The 18119-nt window shown below is 47.7% G+C and overlaps 1 pseudogene; it reads left to right on the top strand.

Annotated features, from left to right (window-relative positions):
- The first annotated feature begins 2641 nt into the window (after nucleotides 1-2641).
- The window catches only part of LOC112069363 (meiosis inhibitor protein 1-like), a 42348-nt pseudogene continuing 26870 nt past the window's right edge, over nucleotides 2642-18119 (top strand).

Here is an 18119-nt window from a genome sequence, read left to right as displayed (position 1 = left end):
TGTCTACCTTAACATATACAGGTAGAGAGGATGAGGCATCAGGTCTTGTCTCACCTCCGTACATAACAGTAGAGAGGTGAGGCATCAGGTCTTGCTACTCATATCATAACAGTAGAAGAGGTGAGGCATCAGGTCTGTCTACCTCATTTCATAAACAGTAGAGAGGTGAGGCATCAGGTCTGTCTACCCTCGTGAACATACAGTAGAGGAGGGTGAGGCACAGTCCCGTTCTAGCCTATACGTAACAGTAAGTAGAGGTGAGGGCACTCTGGTCCTGTCTACCTGCATAACATGAACAGTAGAGAGGTAGAGGGCATAGGCTCTGTCTACCCTCATACATAACAGTAGAGGAGGTGATGCATAGGAGTCTTCTACCTCATGACATAACAGTAGAGAGGTGGAGGCCATCAGGTCTGTCTACCTCATACAATAACAGTAGAGAGACTCGAAGGCACTCAGGTCTGTCACCTCGTACATAACAGTCCGAGAGGTGGAGGCATCAGGTCTGTCTACCTCATACATGAACAGTAGGGAGAGGTGAAGGCATCACGGTATGTCTCCTTCGTACATAACAGCTAAGAGAGGTGATGCATCAAGGTTCTGTCTACCTCATGACATAACAGTAGAGAGGTGAGGCCACAGGTCTGTCTACCTCATACAGGTAACATTAGAGAATGAGGGCATCAGGTCTGTCTAGCTTCGTTAATAACAGTAGAGAGGTGAGGCTTCAGGTCTGTCTACCTCATACATAACTAGCAGAAGTGAGGCATCAGGTCCTTTCTACCTCATGCACAGTAACAGTAGAGGGAGAAGAGGCCTTCAGGTCTGTCGTACCTCATCATAACAGTAGAAGGAGGTGAGCAGCATCGCAGGTTCCTGTCTACCCTCGTACAATAACAGTAGAGAGAGGTTGAGGCTCAGGTCTGTTACCTCATACACAAAGTAGAGAGTGAGGCTCAGTCTTTTCTACCGTATGAGCAATAACAGTAGAGGAGAGCAGGCTTCAGGTCTGTCTAACGTCATACATAACAGAGAGAGTGTCGAGCGCATCAGGTCGTCTACCTCGTCATAACAGTAGAGAGGTTGAGGGCATCAAGGTCTGTCTACCATCAACATAACAGTAGAGAGGTGAGGCAGTTCAGGGTCTGTCCTACCCTCATACATAACAGTAGAGAGGTGAGGCATCAGGTCCTGTCTACCGTGGAATAACAGTAAGAGGAGGTGAGGCATCAGTCTGTTCTACCTCTCATACAAACAGTAGAGAGGTGATGGCATCAGGTTCTTGTTCTACCTTCTTTATATCATTAACAGTAGAGAGGTGAGGCATCAGGTTGCTGTCTACCTCGTACGATACAGTAGCAGAGGTGAGGCATCAGGGTCTGTCTAACCTCATACTAAAGTAGATGAGGTGAGGCATCAGGTCTGTCTACCTTAATACATAACATGAGAAAGAGGGGTGAGGCATCTGGGTCTGTTTACTGTATACTAACAGTAGAGGGCTGAGGCATGCAGGTCTGTTACCCTCATTACTAACAGTAGACGGAGGTGAAGGGCGATCAGGTCTGTCTACCGATCGTACGATACAGTAAGAGAGGTCATGCATTTTCAGGTCTGGTTACCTCATACAACATAACGATTAGAGAGGTGATGCGAATCGGTCTGTCTACCTTCATCATAACGAGTAGAGAGGTGAGGCATCAGGTCTGTTCTACCTCATACATAACAGTAGAGAAGGTGAGGCCATAGGGTCTGTCCTACTCATACATAACAGTAGAGAGAGTGAGGCAATCAGGTCTGTCTACCTCGTACATAAAGTAGAGGAGGTGAGGCTTCAGGTCTTGCTACCTCATACATACAGTAGAGAGGTGAGGCACTCAAGGTTTCTTTCTTACCTGCATAGCAATAACAGTAGAGAAGGTTGAGGCTTCAGGTCTGTCTACCTCCATACATAACAGTAGAGAGGTGAGGCATCAGGTCTGTCTACCATGTACATAACAGTGGAGGTGAGGCATCAGGTCTTCTCACGCTCATACATACAGTAGAGAGGTGAGTGCATCAGGTTGTCTAACCATCATACATAACAGTAGAGAGGCTATGAGGCATCCAGGTCTGTCTAACCTCGTACATAACAGTAGAGAGGTGAGGCATCAAGGTTCTGTCTACTCATACATAACAGTAGAGAGGTGAGGCATCAGGTCTGTCTACCTCATACATAACAGTAGAGAGGTGAGGCAATCAGGTCGTCTACCTCACGTACTAACAGTACGAGAAGGGTGAGTGCATCAGGTCTGTCTACCTCATAACATAACAGTAGAGAGGTGAGGCATCAGGTCTGTTCTACTCATACATAAGTAGAGAGAGTGAGGCATCAAGGTCTGTCTACCCATGACATAATCAGGTGAGAGGTGAGGGCATCAGGTCTTCTTACCTCATACATAACAGCTGGTCTATCTGACTTTTGTGAATGTATCGCAGTTGTTCCTTACATTCATGAACAGTGAACAAGACTGGTCTCAGTCTGAAGCAACCACCTGAGAAAAGCGTTGAGGAGAGGGGTAATGTTGACCTCGTTCACAGCATGTCGTTATTGTTTTATTTTTATTTATCTAGGCAGTCAGTTAAAAACAATTCGTTATTTACAATGACGGCCTACAGCCGTGGGTGTGTTGAGGTTTTGCCCCAGGTTCCTCTGGGCTTGTCCAGCGTTGTGTGGCAGACAGCCCTGCCTGACCAATCTCTAATGGGTGCCATGTGGCTGGACATCAGAACATCAGACTGGTGGGAGGCTGTGACAGAGAGAGCTCACAGGCGCTGTTTATTAATCTGTGTCTCTCTCTACGGCCAGCCTGCGGGGGGCGTCTGTTCACCGACAGCGCTAACAGGGTTTGTGGCCGTGGCGAGAGGCAGTGAATCTCTGGAAGTCTTGCTCCCCTGTCCTGCAGGTGGCAACAGCAGCTTCGCCCACATGCCACTCGGCCCTCCTCAGGTACACAACAGAACAGACAGACAGCCAGACAGAACAGCAGACAGACAGACAGACAGACAGACAGGACAGACCAGACAGACAACACCGCACAGACACAGACAGACAGACAGACAGACAGACAGACAGACAGACAGACAGACAGCCAGACAGACAGACAGACAGACAGACAGACAGACAGACAGAACAGACAGAAAGACGAAACAGACAGACAGACAAGACATCAGACAGACAGACAGAAGACAGACAGGACCAGACAGACAGACAGACAGACAGACAGACAGAAGAGCAGACAGACAGACAGACAGACAGACAGACAGACAGACAGACAGACAGAACAGACAGGACCGTACAGACAGACAGACAGACAAGATCAGACAGACAGACAGACAGACAGAGCAAGCAGACAGACCAGACAGCCAGACAGACAGACAGAGCAGACAGACAGAACAGACAGACAGCAGACAGACAGAAGACGAGACAGACAGCCAGAACAGACAGACAGACAGACAGACAGACAGGACAGACCCCTAAAAGGAACCAAGGACACCAAAGAAACCCCAAAAAAGAAACCCAAGAAAAAACCAAAGACCCACGAAAACCAAGAATACAGACAGACCAGACAGACAGACAGGACAGACAGACAGATCAGACAGACAGACAAGACAGACACGACAGACAGACAGACAGACAGACAAGCGACAGAACCAGACAGAGCAGACAGACAACAGACAGAAACAGACAGACAGCAGACAGACAGACAGACGACAGAAAGACAGAAGCAGACAGACAGACAGATCAACAGACAGACAGAAACAGACAGCCAGACAGATCAGACAGCAGAACAGACAGACAGACAGAACAGAAGACAAGACAGACAGACAGACAGACAAGACAGACAGACAGACAGACAGACAGACATGACAGAAGACAGCAGAGAACAGACAGAAGACAGACAGACAGACAGACAGACCAGACAGACAGACAACAGACAGCGACAGACAGACAGACGACAGACAGACAGACAGATCAGACAGACAGGACAGACAGACAGACAGACAGACAGACAGACAGACAAGACAGACAGACAGACAGACAGACAGACCAGGACAGACAGACAGACCAGCACAGACAGAACAGACAGACAAGACAGACAGACAGACAGACAGACAGACAGACGAGACAGACAGACAGACAGACAGACAGACAGACAGATAGACGACAGACAGACAGACAGACAGACGAACAGACAGACAGGACAGAACAGAATCTAAACCAGACAGACAAGACAGACTCGATCAGACGACCGACGATCATGACAGAACAGACAGGAGACAGACAGACAGACAACAGAGCAGACAGACAGACAGACAGACGAGACAGACAAAGAAGACAGACAGAACGACAGACAACGACAGACAGAGTCGAGACAGACGAGCAAGACAAAGATCAGCAGAGACTGAGGTGTAGCACTCACAAACATGAGCTGCGAGAAGGTGGTGAGAAGACATTTAGTAGCTGTTGTGCTCTGAGCTGCCCTTACCTGCCTCCTCGCGGTGCCGAGGGAGTCAGTCCTGTCACCTTTGTTGTGTCAGCAAGGGGACAACTCCACTTCACTTCAGGAAACACCATTGGAAAGGTTTCTTGACTGTGTGCGCCTGTTACTTTCTCTTCTCCAGGTGAGCCTCAGAGGAGCTGAGCCCAGCAGCGAGGCCTAGAGAGCGGGAGGGTGGTCTACTCAGGCCCTGGTCTGTGTCGTGCCGCCTGCAGGTCAGTGAGGCAGAATGCAACTGTTGCAGTCACAGATAACATTTGACCCCCCCCCCTATTTTCAGTGTGTTTAACGTGTGTCTGTGGTGTTCAGGTTTAGTGGAGGCCAGTGTTCGTCAGCCTGGCTGAAGGAGAATGTGTTCACAGAGCTCCATCCAACAGTTCAGGGTCAGGACCCGCTGGAGTCCTGTGTCTGTGTCTGCTACACGGCTGTGACACTGTTTGCATCCCCACCGTCACAGTGAGCCTGCCCCCCGTGTGTGTGTGTGTGTGTGTGTGGTGGTGTGTGTGTGTGCGTGTGTGTGTGTGTGTGTGCGTGGGTGCGTGATGTAGAGGCATTGTGAGCTGCAGCCCAGCACAGCCCAGGTGCGCCAGCACTTCTTCTCCATCCTGTCGTCCCAGTTCTGCTCCCTTCTACCTCCCTCATACCCTCTTCGCTGCCAACTGGGGGAGGCCATGTTGTCCGGGGGGGTAGAGGGATCATGTTTTTTTCTCGCCCCCCCAGTAATAATAAACCCATGTCTCTGTCCTCCCACCATACCTCCAACTCATCCCCCTCTTCCTCCATTCTTCTTCCTCTCTTCTTTCCAGCATCCTCTGGTTTCTTCAGGCTGGCTCTGGAGCACAAAGTTGTCCTCTGTGCAGGAAACAGGTAACAGGAGAACCTGAGAACACACACACACAGACCACTATCACCCCCCCTCCCCCAGACAGGTAATTGCTAATGGCGCTGTTATAGTGTGGACTTGTAAAAGTGCCCAGGAAGTGAGAGTTGACACACAGAAGCATCTTTCACGTCACTTTGTTTCAGTCTGGCCATGAAAGCTCTACTCTCACCCGTCTATCAGTCTTGTCTGCCTGTGTGCAGAAGAAGAGGAAGCTCACAGGCCAGGCTGGCTATGTGGTTGTGCTTGAGGTTCACTAACTGTAACTCTCCCCTATGAGCTGTCATGAAACTGAGTCCAAAGTGCATTTGGATATTTTTTTACTCAATTGAAATGCTAAGTCAGAACATTTACTGCACACAGGAGTAGGTTTGATACCATTATTATACTATATAGTGTGAGAAGATAACATCTCCCTTTCTTAGTTGTCCCTCTCTTTCTTTCACACTCACTCGCTCTTCCTCATCTCACGGTAGAAACCCAGCTCTGAATGCAGCCTGCTGTGGTTTTCTGCAGAGGCTCAGTGTGTCTCTTCTGTCCCAACCAGACCCTGCAGCCAGCATCCTCCCACAAGGTACTGACACAACACATTCACCACGAAAAACACCGTAGCATTAAGGTTTCATGTCACAGTAAAGCACTTTGTAGCACTTAAAGTCTGTGGAGAAGGCCTTTGGACTTTATTATGCAAGGTAACGTGTGGTGTGGATGTCCTGTTTGTGACTGTGACGCAATTCAATAATGAAAAGGTCTGCTGAGAACTGGTGTCAGTGTGTTTTCTCTCTCTCTGTCTTTCTCTCTCTCTCTCTCTCTCTGAGTGTCTCTATCTCTCTCTGTCTCTCTCTCTCTCTCTGTTCCCCAGACTGTGAGGAGATAGAGGCTGTGTTGAGGTCCAGCCTGCCCTCTCTGTGTTGCCGTGTGTGTCAGTGTACCTATTTGTGAAAAAGGAACAAAAACATACAGAAAAGGACAGTGTGTCTAAAAATCATTTTCCAGAAACATAAATCATATTTCTTGATGGCCATTGGATGAATGAATCTCTGCTGTGTGACTCTCCAGGGCCCCAATGTGAGTGACCCTGTCGGCCCCAGGGCCACTCAGTACTGTCTGCTCACATTGCTGCACCTGGCCCTGCAGCATGGAGACAGGTACTTGGGGACATGTAGACACTGGCACAGTTGTATGGTTATTAACGTCACGGCATTGCTTTGAAAGATGTCTGTTTACTGCGGCCAGTGATTTACATATCATGGGAGGGTTATGTATGTGAGTGTGTGTCTATACACTGAGCATACAAAACATTAGAAAGACCTGCTCTTTCCATGACATAGACTGACCAGGTGAATCCAGGTGAAAGCTATGATCCCTTATTGATGTCACTTCAATCAGTGTAGATGAAGGGGAGGAGACAGGTTAAAGAAGGATTTTAAGCCTTGAGACATGGATTGTGTATGTGTGCCATTCAGAGGGTGAATGGACAAGACAAAATATTTAAGTGCCTTTGAACGGGGTATGGTAGTAGGTGCCAGGCGCCCTGGTTTGAATGTGTCAAGAACTGCAATACTGCTGGGTTTTTCACACTCAATAGTTTCCCGTGTTTGTCAAGGATAGTCCACCACCCAAAGGACATCCAGCCAACTTGACACAACTGTGGGAAGCATTGGAGTCAACATGTGCCAGCATCCCTGTGGAACGCTTTCGACACCTTGTATGATTCATGCCCCGACTAATTAAGGCTGTTCTGAAAAAAGGGTGTAACCCAATATTAGGAAGGTGTTCATAATGTTTTGTACACTCAGTGTGTGTGTGTACAATACATTACACTTGCTGTACCTATCACCGCACCATCAATCGTTGTGTGTGTGCACGTGCACCATAAAACTTGTTGTGTGTGTGTACCAGGCTGCTCCCTGACTCCACGGTGTTCTCCTGTGTGGTGACTCTGCTGTGCTCGGTGCAGGAGCAGGGAGACTCGGCCCTGCCTCCCTGTGTGCTCAGGTCTGCCCTCTACCTGCTGTCTGTCACACAGGACAAGAGTCCCGACCTGGACTGGGTAAGTCAACTCATTTCAATACGATGATAATAGTGGGCTGCAGGCGCTCTAACAACATGTAATAAATTGCAGAAGGGTTGTTCATTCCTTGGACTATTTAACTGAAGTTATAGTCAATGAAATAGAATCCCACTTTGATGCGAAAGGCTCCAACTAACACTCTTCATTCTTGGAACTCGGTTATGGAGTTACATCAACTATATATACCTTTCTTTTTGAAAGCTGGGTATTAATGATACCGAAAGAGAGAGAGTTTTCCCTTTTATGTCCACAACAGTGCTAACACAACTCTAGTCCTTAACCCGTTGACGCGTACGATCACGTATTTGTGATCGTTGATGAGTGGACCCTGCAGCGTACGATCTCAAATATGTGATTGGAACAGTAGCAACAGAACGTATGACGCAACAAACGCATCTAAACAGCATTGTTGTCTGAACAGCATCTAAATATTTGATGGTACTGATGGAAAATAAACGTCTTAAACTTTATTCCTCAATTTGACCTTTTATTGTAAAAGATGAATGCAAACTTCGTCATCCAAGCATCACACGGAACACATCCACAGCCAACTCATTCCATAAACCAGTCTAAATGACAGGTTGTGCTAATGTACCACATCTCTGGTGAGCACAAGAGACTAATGTAATGTTGTTTAGAAAATAAATGCGTGTCAACTAAGCTAACAGCAGCTAAATTCTTTATGATGGTAGCCATGTTTTTTTATGTTTGACTTGGCAAAAACTCTCTAATCCCAGAATGCCATTCACTATAAGACGCAAATAAACAAAGTCAAAGATGTCTGCGCTCATTGCTAGAAAAATATGAACTTAGTTTAGCCACTTTTCAGCATATTACAAATCGTCGATGTACTTGTTACAGTATATACAAGAACCGGAGCACATGACTTGACAAGCCGTTTACCATATTTGACAAATCACAAAGCAAATAAAATGTTTTCACCTCACAGATCATCACACCAAATACAAGCCTACTGCCAAGCCTAACCGTAGCGTGAAAGCTAAACAAGGATGAAACCATTTTAGGGGGGTTTGTGGGGGGGTTAATTTAATTTATGGGGGGTTTTCAAGTTCGTGGGGGTAGAAATGGGGGGGAAAGTATTATGGGGGGATATGATGCAGGAAATATTACTATGTGTAAGGACCGACGCTGGAGTTGAGAAGCAGGTACGGGGAGTCAAACATTTAATGAGGAACAGACAAGGAACAAGACAGAAATAGCGTCAGCACACAGGTAACAAAACAACATACGAACTTTAATGCGGAAGCGGGGAACCGAGCTGGAGGACAGACAGATATAGGGAAGGAAATAACAGGTGATTTAGTCCAGGTGAGTCCAAAGGATCGCTGATGCGCGCGACGAGGGAAGCAGGTGTGCGTAATGATGGTGGCAGGAGTGAGTAAAATTGGGGAGCCCGGCGCCAGGTGAGAAGTTTATACTAAATAAAAATAAAACCCCTGGAAAGGGGGGTCTGAGCTGGCAACCCTGAGGTACCAAAGTTACAATCTGATGTCACATTCAAAACGACTGGCAACTGGGAAATCTCCGACTTCAGTGTGTTCAAGACAACTGGAAACTCTGAAAAAAACGAGCTCCAAATGGGATTTTGTTTTTGAACGGTCATCCAACTCGGAATTCCAACTTTAGGAACTCGGGCCTCTTTCCAGAGCTCCGACCTGAAGATCATTGACGTCGTGATTTTACAGTTGTCTTGAAAGCACCATAATTAATTTGAGTGAACTATCCCTTGGTATAACATCTTTGGTCTGACAGAAGCTTACGTGACAACCAGAATGCATTGTATGATGTCAACAAACACGGTGCCACACATAGCAACCAGAATGCATTGTATGATGTCAACAAACACGGTGCCACACATAGCTGGCAAATAGCTTAGCATCAGCTCATCATAATCAGTACTACATTCAAAAAAGTATTTTACACACATTATGTGTGTCCAGTACAATCTATGCAAGAATCAGAATGCATGATTTGTCATTAGAACTTGAAAATGTGAATAAAACAGTAAATACATTATGATCCATACATACATATGGTGTGCTACAGCAGAAACAACAACAAAATATACAGAAAATAAGCCACTTACTTTGATAGGAACGCACACATGTCCAAAGTCCAATTTGTAAGGAAAACAAATATGAAGGCAATGCGGGCGCCAGCCAGAAAATGTGCTGGGGGGAAACGTTTGTGCAAGGCCTGTTCTGACTAGAGATGCGCAATGTCTTCATACTTGATCTGGGGAAACACTAGGGAAGTGCTTGGGCTCTCGTTGAAGAGAGAAGTTTGTCCGCTCAGTAAAGCCTCAAACATAAATTGTCTGCAGCAGTGAAATGGGCTAGTTCTTATGCAAATTAACGAGGAGGCGGAACACACCTCAATTCAAACTGTTGTTTTGAAAATAAAACGTGTTAGAAAATAATTTGAAATTGAGAAGTTGAAACAAGCCTATATATAATTAGCAGGCAGCGTGCCTTGGTTTGAGGGCAGCGCGGGTAACTGTCCTGTTGCATGGAACAGTGAGAGCATTCTGACATCACGGGCATGAGAACTCACGCGGGGCGACGGTTAGAGATATTTGGAACTCACGAGGAAATTAAGGATATGGCTCTTCATGTCTCCATTATTCCTCAACACCTTATTGGTAAATGAAGTGGTTGATGAATGTACAAAGCCATAACTCCTCTGTTTCTTGTTAGTCAAGTCACAACAAATGACCTTAAGCATCAGAGTTGTGCACCTGTAAGACTTCCTTCACATTCTTTAGTCCTCTAAACTGCATCAGCAAGGCCCTGTCCTCCAGCCCCAGTTTCGTCTCCCTCTACTTTACATTTACATTTACATTTAAGTCATTTAGCAGACGCTCTTATCCAGAGCGACTTACAAATTGGTGCATTCACCTTATGAAATCCAGTGGAACAACCACTTTACAATAGTGCATCTAACTCTTTTAAGGGGGAGGGGTGGGGTTAGGAGGATTACTTTATCCTAGGTATTCCTTAAAGAGGTGGGGTTTCAGGTGTCTCCGGAAGGTGGTGATTGACTCCGCTGACCTGGCGTCGTGGAGGGGAGTTGTTCCACCATTGGGGTGCCAGAGCAGCGAACAGTTTTGACTGGGCTGAGCGGGAACTGTACTTCCTCAGAGGTAGGGAGGCGAGCAGGCCAGAGGTGGATGAACGCAGTGCCCTTGTTTGGGTGTAGGGCCTGATCAGAGCCTGAAGGTACGGAGGTGCCGTTCCCCTCACAGCTCCGTAGGCAAGCACCATGGTCTTGTAGCGGGATGCGAGCTTCAACTGGAAGCCAGTGGAGAGAGCGGAGGAGCGGGGTGACGTGAGAGAACTTGAAGGTTGAACACCAGACGGGCTGCGGCGTTCTGGATGAGTTGTAGGGGTAATGCACAGGCAGGGAGCCCACCAACAGCGAGTTGCAATAATCCAGACGGGAGATGACAAGTGCCTGGATTAGGACCTGCGCCGCTTCCTGTGTGAGGCAGGGTCGTACTCTGCGAATGTTGTAGAGCATACCTACAGGAACGGGTCACCGCCTTGATGTGAGTTGAGAACGACAGGGTGTTTGTCCAGGATCACGCCAAGGTTCTTAGCGCTCTGGGAGGAGGACCACATGGAGTTGTCAACCGTGATGGCGAGATCATGGAACGGGCAGTCCTTCCCGGGAGGAAGAGCAGCTCCGTCTTGCGAAGTTCAGCTTGAGGTGGTGATCCGTCATCCACACTGATGTCTGCCAGACATGCAGAGATGCGATTCGCCACCTGGGTATCAGAGGGGGGAAAGGAGAAGATTCATTGTGTGTCGTCTGCATAGCAATGATAGGAGAGGCCATGTGAGGATATGACAACCCAGTGACTTGGTGTATAGCGAGAATAGGGAAGGGCCTAGAACAGAGCCTGGGGGACACCAGTGGTGAGAGCACGTGGTGCGGAGACAGATTCTCGCCACGCCACCTGGTAGGAGCGACCTGTCAGGTAGGACGCAATCCAAGCGTGGGCCGCCCGGAGATGCCCAGCTCGGAGAGGGTGGAGAGGAGGATCTGATGGTTCACAGTATCAAAGGCAGCCGATAGGTCTAGAAGGAATAGAGCAGGAGGAGAGAGAGTTAGCTTTAGCAGTGCGGAGCGCCTTCCGTGACACAGAGAAGAGCAGTCTCATTGAATGACTAGTCTTGAAACCTGACTGATTTGGATCAAGAGGTCATTCTAGAGAGAGTAGCAGGGAGAGCTGGCCAAGGACGGCACGTTCAAGAGTTTTGGAGAGAAAAGAAAGAAGGGATACTGGTCTGTAGTTGTTGACATCGGAGGATCGAGTGTAGGTTTTTTCAGAAGGGGTGCAACCTCTCGCTCTCTGAAGACGGAAGGGACGTAGCCAGCGGTCAAGGATGATTTGATGAGCGAGGTGAGGTAAGGAGAAGGTCTCCGGAAATGGGTCTGGAGAAGAGAGGAGGGAGATAGGGTCAGCGGGCCAGGTTGTTGGGCGGGCGGCCGTCACAAGACTGCGAGATTTTCATCTGGAGAGAGAGGGAGAGAAAGAGTCAAAGCACAGGGTAGGCAGGTGGTGAGCAGAACCAGCCCGGTGTCGTTTGACTTAGCAAACGAGGATCGGATGTCGTCGACCTTCTTTTCAAAATGGTTGACGAAGTCATCCGCGAGAGGAGGAGGGGGGGAGGAGGGGGAGGAGGATTCCAGGAGGGAGAGAGAGAGGTGGGCAAAGAGCTTCCTAGGGTTAGAGGCAGATGCTTGGAATTTAGAGTGGTAGAAAGTGGCTTTAGCAGCAGAGACAGAAGAGGAGAAAGTAGAGAGGAGGGAGTGAAAGGATTGCCAGGTCCGCAGGGAGGCGAGTTTTCCTCCATTTCCGCTCGGCTGCCGGAGCCCTGTTCTGTTGAGCTCGCAGTGAGTCGTCGAGCCACGGAGCAGGAGGGGAGGACCGGAGCCGGGCTGGAGGATAGGGGACATAGAGAGTCAAAGGATGCAGAAAGGGAGAGAGGAGGGTGAGGAGGCGAATCAGGAGATAGGTTGGAGAAGGTTTGAGCAGAGGGAAGAAGATGATAGGAGGAGAGAGGAGAGAGTAGCGGGAGAGAGAGCGAAGGTTGGGACGGCGCGATACCATTCGAGTAGGGGCAGTGTGGGAAGTGTTAGATGAGAGCGAGAGGGAAAAGGATACAAGGTAGTGGTCGGAGACTTGGAGGGGAGTTGCAGTGAGTTAGTGGAAGAACAGCATCTAGTAAAGATGAGGTCAAGCGTTATGCCTGCCTTGTGATAGGGGTGGGAAGGTGAGAGGGTGAGGTCAAAGAGGAGGAGAGGAGTGGAAAGAAGGAGGCAGAGAGGAATGAGTCAAAGGTAGACGTGGGGAGGTTAAAGTCACCAGGACTGTGGAGAGGTGGCCATCCTCAGAAAGGAGCTTATCAGGCGTCAAGCTCATTGATGAACTCTCCAAGGGAACCTGGAGGGCGATAAATGATAAGGATGTTAAGCTTGAAAGGGTGGTAACTGTGACAGCATGGAATTCAAAGGAGGCGATAGACAGATGGGTCAGGGGAAAGAGAGGAATGTCCACTTGGGAGAGATGAGGATCCCAGTGCCACCGCCCCGCTGACCAGAAGCTCTCGGGGTGTGCGGGAGAACACGTGGGCAGACGGGGCGAGAGCAGTAGAGGTAGCAGTGTTGTCAGTGGTAATCCATGTTCCGTCAGTGCCAAGAAGTCGAGGGACTGGAGGGACGCATAGGCCTGAGATGAAATCTGCCTTGTTGGCCGCAGATCGCAGTTCCAGAGGCTGCCGGAGACCTGGAATCCACAGTGGGTCGGCGCGCTGGAACCACCAGGTTAGAATGCGCGGCGGCCACGCTGGTGTATGAAGCGTTTGTATGTCTGTGCAGAGGAGAGAAGAGGGATAGACAGACACATAGTTGAACAGGCTACCAGAGAGGCTACGCTAATGTAAAGGAGATTAGAATGACAAGTGACTACACTGTGTTTTCAGGAAGTTAAGTTTACGTTGCAAAAATAAAATAAAATCTTATTGACTAAAATGATATAGTACTGCTGGCGTGAAGTAGGCTGGCTAGCAGTGGCTGCGTTGTTGACTTTGTTTGAACGGTGTAGCTGGCTAGGTAACTTCGACAATTTCTCAAAAACTACACAATTATCTTGTTAACAAGGACAGCAAAGACAACTATGTAGCTAGCTAACACTACGCTAATCAAGTCGTTCCGTTGTAATGTAAGTTGTAGGTGTGAGTTTCTACAGTGCTGCTATTTCGGTAGAAGTTGGCTAAACTAGCTCAGTGTTAGCTAGCAGTGTTGACTAGTAGGAGACGGCAGCGCAGGGGCGGTGGACGAAAATAGCTGGCTAGGTTAACCGAATAATACTCAAACTGCAACTCGATAAGCTTACACCATCTAATCATCTAGATACAAAACTAGCAAAGACAACTATTGTAGCAGCTAACACTTTACACTCATCAAGTCGTTCCGTGAATGTATCGTTTCTCCAGAGCTCCAGAGCTGCTATGCTGCTACTCGTGGCTATGCTGGGCAGCCCTTAGGCCAGTGTTGACTACGTTACGTTACGAAAATATCTGGCTTAGTTAACCGAATTAATTTCTCTAACCCAACTTCTAAAGCTACCACATTATCTTAGATACAAAGATTTAGGCCCAAAAGACACTATTGTAGGCCAGTAAAACCACTTACACTAATTCCAAGGTCGTTCCCGTTTGTTAATGTTTAATTTCGTTTCTCCCAGTGGCTGCCGTATGCTGCTGTGCTGGCTATTCAGGTGGGCCTACTGGCTAGCTAGCTAGCTAAGCAGTGGGTTGACTACGTTGTTACGTTTCGGACGAAAATAGGCTGGCTAGCGAACCTCAATAACCCCCCCCAATAACTACTCAATATTATCTTTTGATACAAAGACGGTAGTATGTAGCTCGGTTAAGAATCAAACCCAAATTCAAAACCGTTGGCTACTTGGTAATGAAAAAAAGAATGGAAAATGGTTAAAACATAACCCCTTGGAGCGACGCGGCGAATTTGCGGAGACTGCCACGCTTCCCCAAAACGGAAACCGGGAAACCCCGGGAAGTAACCGGAAACCCGGTACTTCCACTCCCACACTTTCCCTCTTCGCTACCCAGAGCTGGCCGGAGCATTTTGGCCCGGGTCCTGGGAGCCTTGGTTTCCCACCGGCTGGAGGCCACACCGCAGTCAGACACAAACATAAGACAGACAGGAGGGGGCCCGTCAGAGCAGAACCAGGATCCAGACAACACAGCCCTGCTGACTCTGCTGGAGAAGAGCCCCACTGTCATACTGAACTTGCTGGTGAGGGAGGGAGACCCCATGTACTGTKCAGAGACTGGGRACAAGCCTGTTTCTTTGCCAARCCCAGCTCTCTGCATGAACCCCTGCCTCTCTYTGTCTGTAGGGCATGGTGTGTACCAGGGAGGCTCCCCTGGCAGAACGTGCTGTAGAGGTGCTGGGGAGTTTCCTGCAGGGCCYGRYGGGCTGTAAGGCCGGCCTGTGTACCCTACTCAGACCCACTCTGCTACAGGTGCTCCAGAGACTGGGCCTGGAGAGCAGCCAGGGGACAGGAGGTGAGGAGCAAAAACGAGAGTATACCATTATTTAGATATATAGTCTATCTGTCAATGATTGGGTGCAGAGATGTAGCAGGGTCAGYCGCAGGACACAGGTTTGAGCAAAACAACTGAGTTTACTCACAAAAAGGCAAGCAATATTCCAATAAGGAAAATACAGACAGAATAACACCTACACGAACCACTAAGACACCAACAATCACGGACAGAACAGAAAGGTATGCCAGAGGGTTAAATAAGGAACATGATATGGGAATTGAAACCAGGTGTGTGTAATACAGACAAAACAAAACGAAAATTAAACATGGATCGGTGGTGACTAGAAAGCCGGTGACGTCGACCGCCGAACACCACCCGAACAAGGAGAGGGGCCGACTTCGGCGGAAGTCGTGACACTATCTATATAATTAGCCATATATCCTCATGTTACAAATACAATTGGTAAAGAAGATCCATGTATACCGAACAAAAATATAAATGCAACATGCAACAATTTTAAACAATTTTTACTGAGTTACAATTCATATAGGGAAATCAGTCAATTTAAATAAATTCATTAGGCCTTAATCTATGGATTTCACATGCCTGGGCAGGGGCGCAGTCCCCCCACTGGGGAGCCAGGACCAGCCAATCAGACCATGTCTCCACAAAAGGACTTTATTACAGACAGAAATACTCCTCAGTTTCATCAGCTGTCCGTGTGGCTAGTCACAGAAGATCCCGCAGGTGAAGAAGCCGGATGTGGAGGTCCTGGGCTGGCGTTGTTACATGTTGTCTGCGGTTGTGAAGCCAGTTGAACGTACTGCCAAATTCTTTAAAACGATGTAGAGAAAGGAACATTCAATTGTCTGGCAACAGGTCTGGTGGACATTCGTGCAGACAGCATGCCAATTTCACGCTCCCTCAAAACTTGAGACATCTGTAGCATTGTGTGTGACAAACAACACATTAAAAGTGACCTTTTACTGTCCACAGCACAAGGTGCACCTGTGTAATGATCATGTTGTTTAATCAGCTTCTTGATATGCCACACCTCTCAGGAGGATGGATTATTTTGGAAAATGAAAAATGCTCACTAACACAGATGTAAACACATTTGAGAATAATAAGCTTTTTCTGTGTATGGACCATTTCTGGGATTTAAAAAAAAAATGCAGCTCTTAAAAAAAACAAAAAACACTTTACATGTTGCAGTTGATAGTTTTGTTTGGTGGAGTTGCAGGGAGAACAAAGCGGCTTCACTCTGTAGCGTGATATCAAGTGCAATAGAAGAAAATGTGCTTTGACGTTCCTCTCCGGTGGATGGATACACATTGAGGTTGTGTAGGTTAATCTCTGTAGCTCAGGGTTGAACTAACTAGTTACCATCAGCGCTCCCACTAGAACACGCTGCACGATATAATTTGCATTAATAAACTCAGCAAAAAAAGAAACGTCCTCTCACTGTCAAATGCGTTTATTTTCAGCAAACTTAACATGTGTAAATATTTGTATGAACAATACAAGACTCAACAACTGAGACATAAACTGAACAAGTTCCACAGACATGTGACTAACATAAATTGAATAATGTGTTCCTGAACAAAGGGGGGGTCAAAATCAAAAGTAACAGTCAGTATCAGTATCTGGCCACCAGCTGCATTAAGTACTTCCACCTGCAAGTTCCTGGACATTTCTGGGGGGAAATGGACCTAGCCCTCACCCTCCGATCCAACAGGTCCCAGACGTGCTCAATGAGATTGAGATCTGGGCTCTTCGCTGGCCATGGCAGAACACTGACATTCCTGTCTTGCAGGAAATCACGCACAGAACGAGCAGTATGACTGGTGGCATTGTCATGCTGGAGGGTCATGTCAGGATGAGTCTGCAGGAAGGGTACCACATGAGGGAAGGAGCGATGCTACCTGTAACACACAGCGTTGAGATTGCCTGCAATGACAACTAAGCTCAGTTCCGATTATGCTGTGACCCAACCGGTCCCAGACCATGACGGACCCTCCACCATCAAAATCAATCCCGCTCCAGAGTACAGGCCTCGGTGTAACGCCTCATTCCTTCTGACGCATTTAAAACGCGCAATCCTGACCACGTTACCCTGGTGAGAACAAAACCGCGGCTCGTCAGTGAAGAGCACTTTTTTCCAGTCCTGTCTGGGTCCAGCGACGCTGGGGTTTGCCCATAGGCGACGTTGTTGCCGGTGTATGTCTGGGTGAGGACCTGCCTGTACAACAGGCCTACAGCCATCAATCCAGCCTCTCTTTCAGCTTTTTGCGGACAGTCTGAGCACTGTATGAGGGATTGAGCGTTCCTGGTGTAACTCGGGCAGGTTGTTGTGCCATCCTGTACCTGTCCCGCAGTGTGTGTGTTCGGATGTACCGATCCTGTGGCACGGTGTTGTTACACGTGGTCTCGCCACTGCAGGACGAATCATCTGTCCGTCCTGTCTCCGGTAGCGCTTGTCTAGGCGTCTCCACAGTAACGAACGATTTCAATTTATTGCCCTGGCGCACATCTGCATCCTTCATGCCTCCTTGCAGCATGCCTAAGCACATTCACGCAGTATGAGCATCTTCTTTTGGTGGCATCGTTCTTTTGGTGTTTTCAGACGTCAGTAGATAGGCCCTCCTTTTAGTTCCTAAGTTTTTCATAACTGTTGACCTTAATTGGCTACCGTCTGTAAGCTGTTAGTGTCTTAAGACCGCTTCCACTAGGTGATTTATTGTGTGTGGTTTCGCCTGAAAAACATGTGTTTAAACCCTTTACAATGAAGCATCTGTGAAGTTAATTTGGATTTTTATGAATTTAATCTTTGAAGAGAATCAGGGTCTCTGAAAAAGGGACTTTTATTTTTTTGCTGCCAGTTTATATGACTTTTATATTAACTATAATCTGTAGGTACTATCTAATGTAAAAAAAAATGCAGGCAGCGGGAGTATGGAAATGAGTGTTTTTTGCCTCTTTCTTGATCGTTTCATCTCTCTCTCTCGGTTAATTATATCTCTCCT

This window comes from Salvelinus sp. IW2-2015, unplaced genomic scaffold (genome assembly GCF_002910315.2).
Source record: "Salvelinus sp. IW2-2015 unplaced genomic scaffold, ASM291031v2 Un_scaffold992, whole genome shotgun sequence".
Lineage (NCBI taxonomy): Eukaryota > Metazoa > Chordata > Actinopteri > Salmoniformes > Salmonidae > Salvelinus > Salvelinus sp. IW2-2015.
This window is presented reverse-complemented; position numbering and strand designations above follow the sequence as displayed.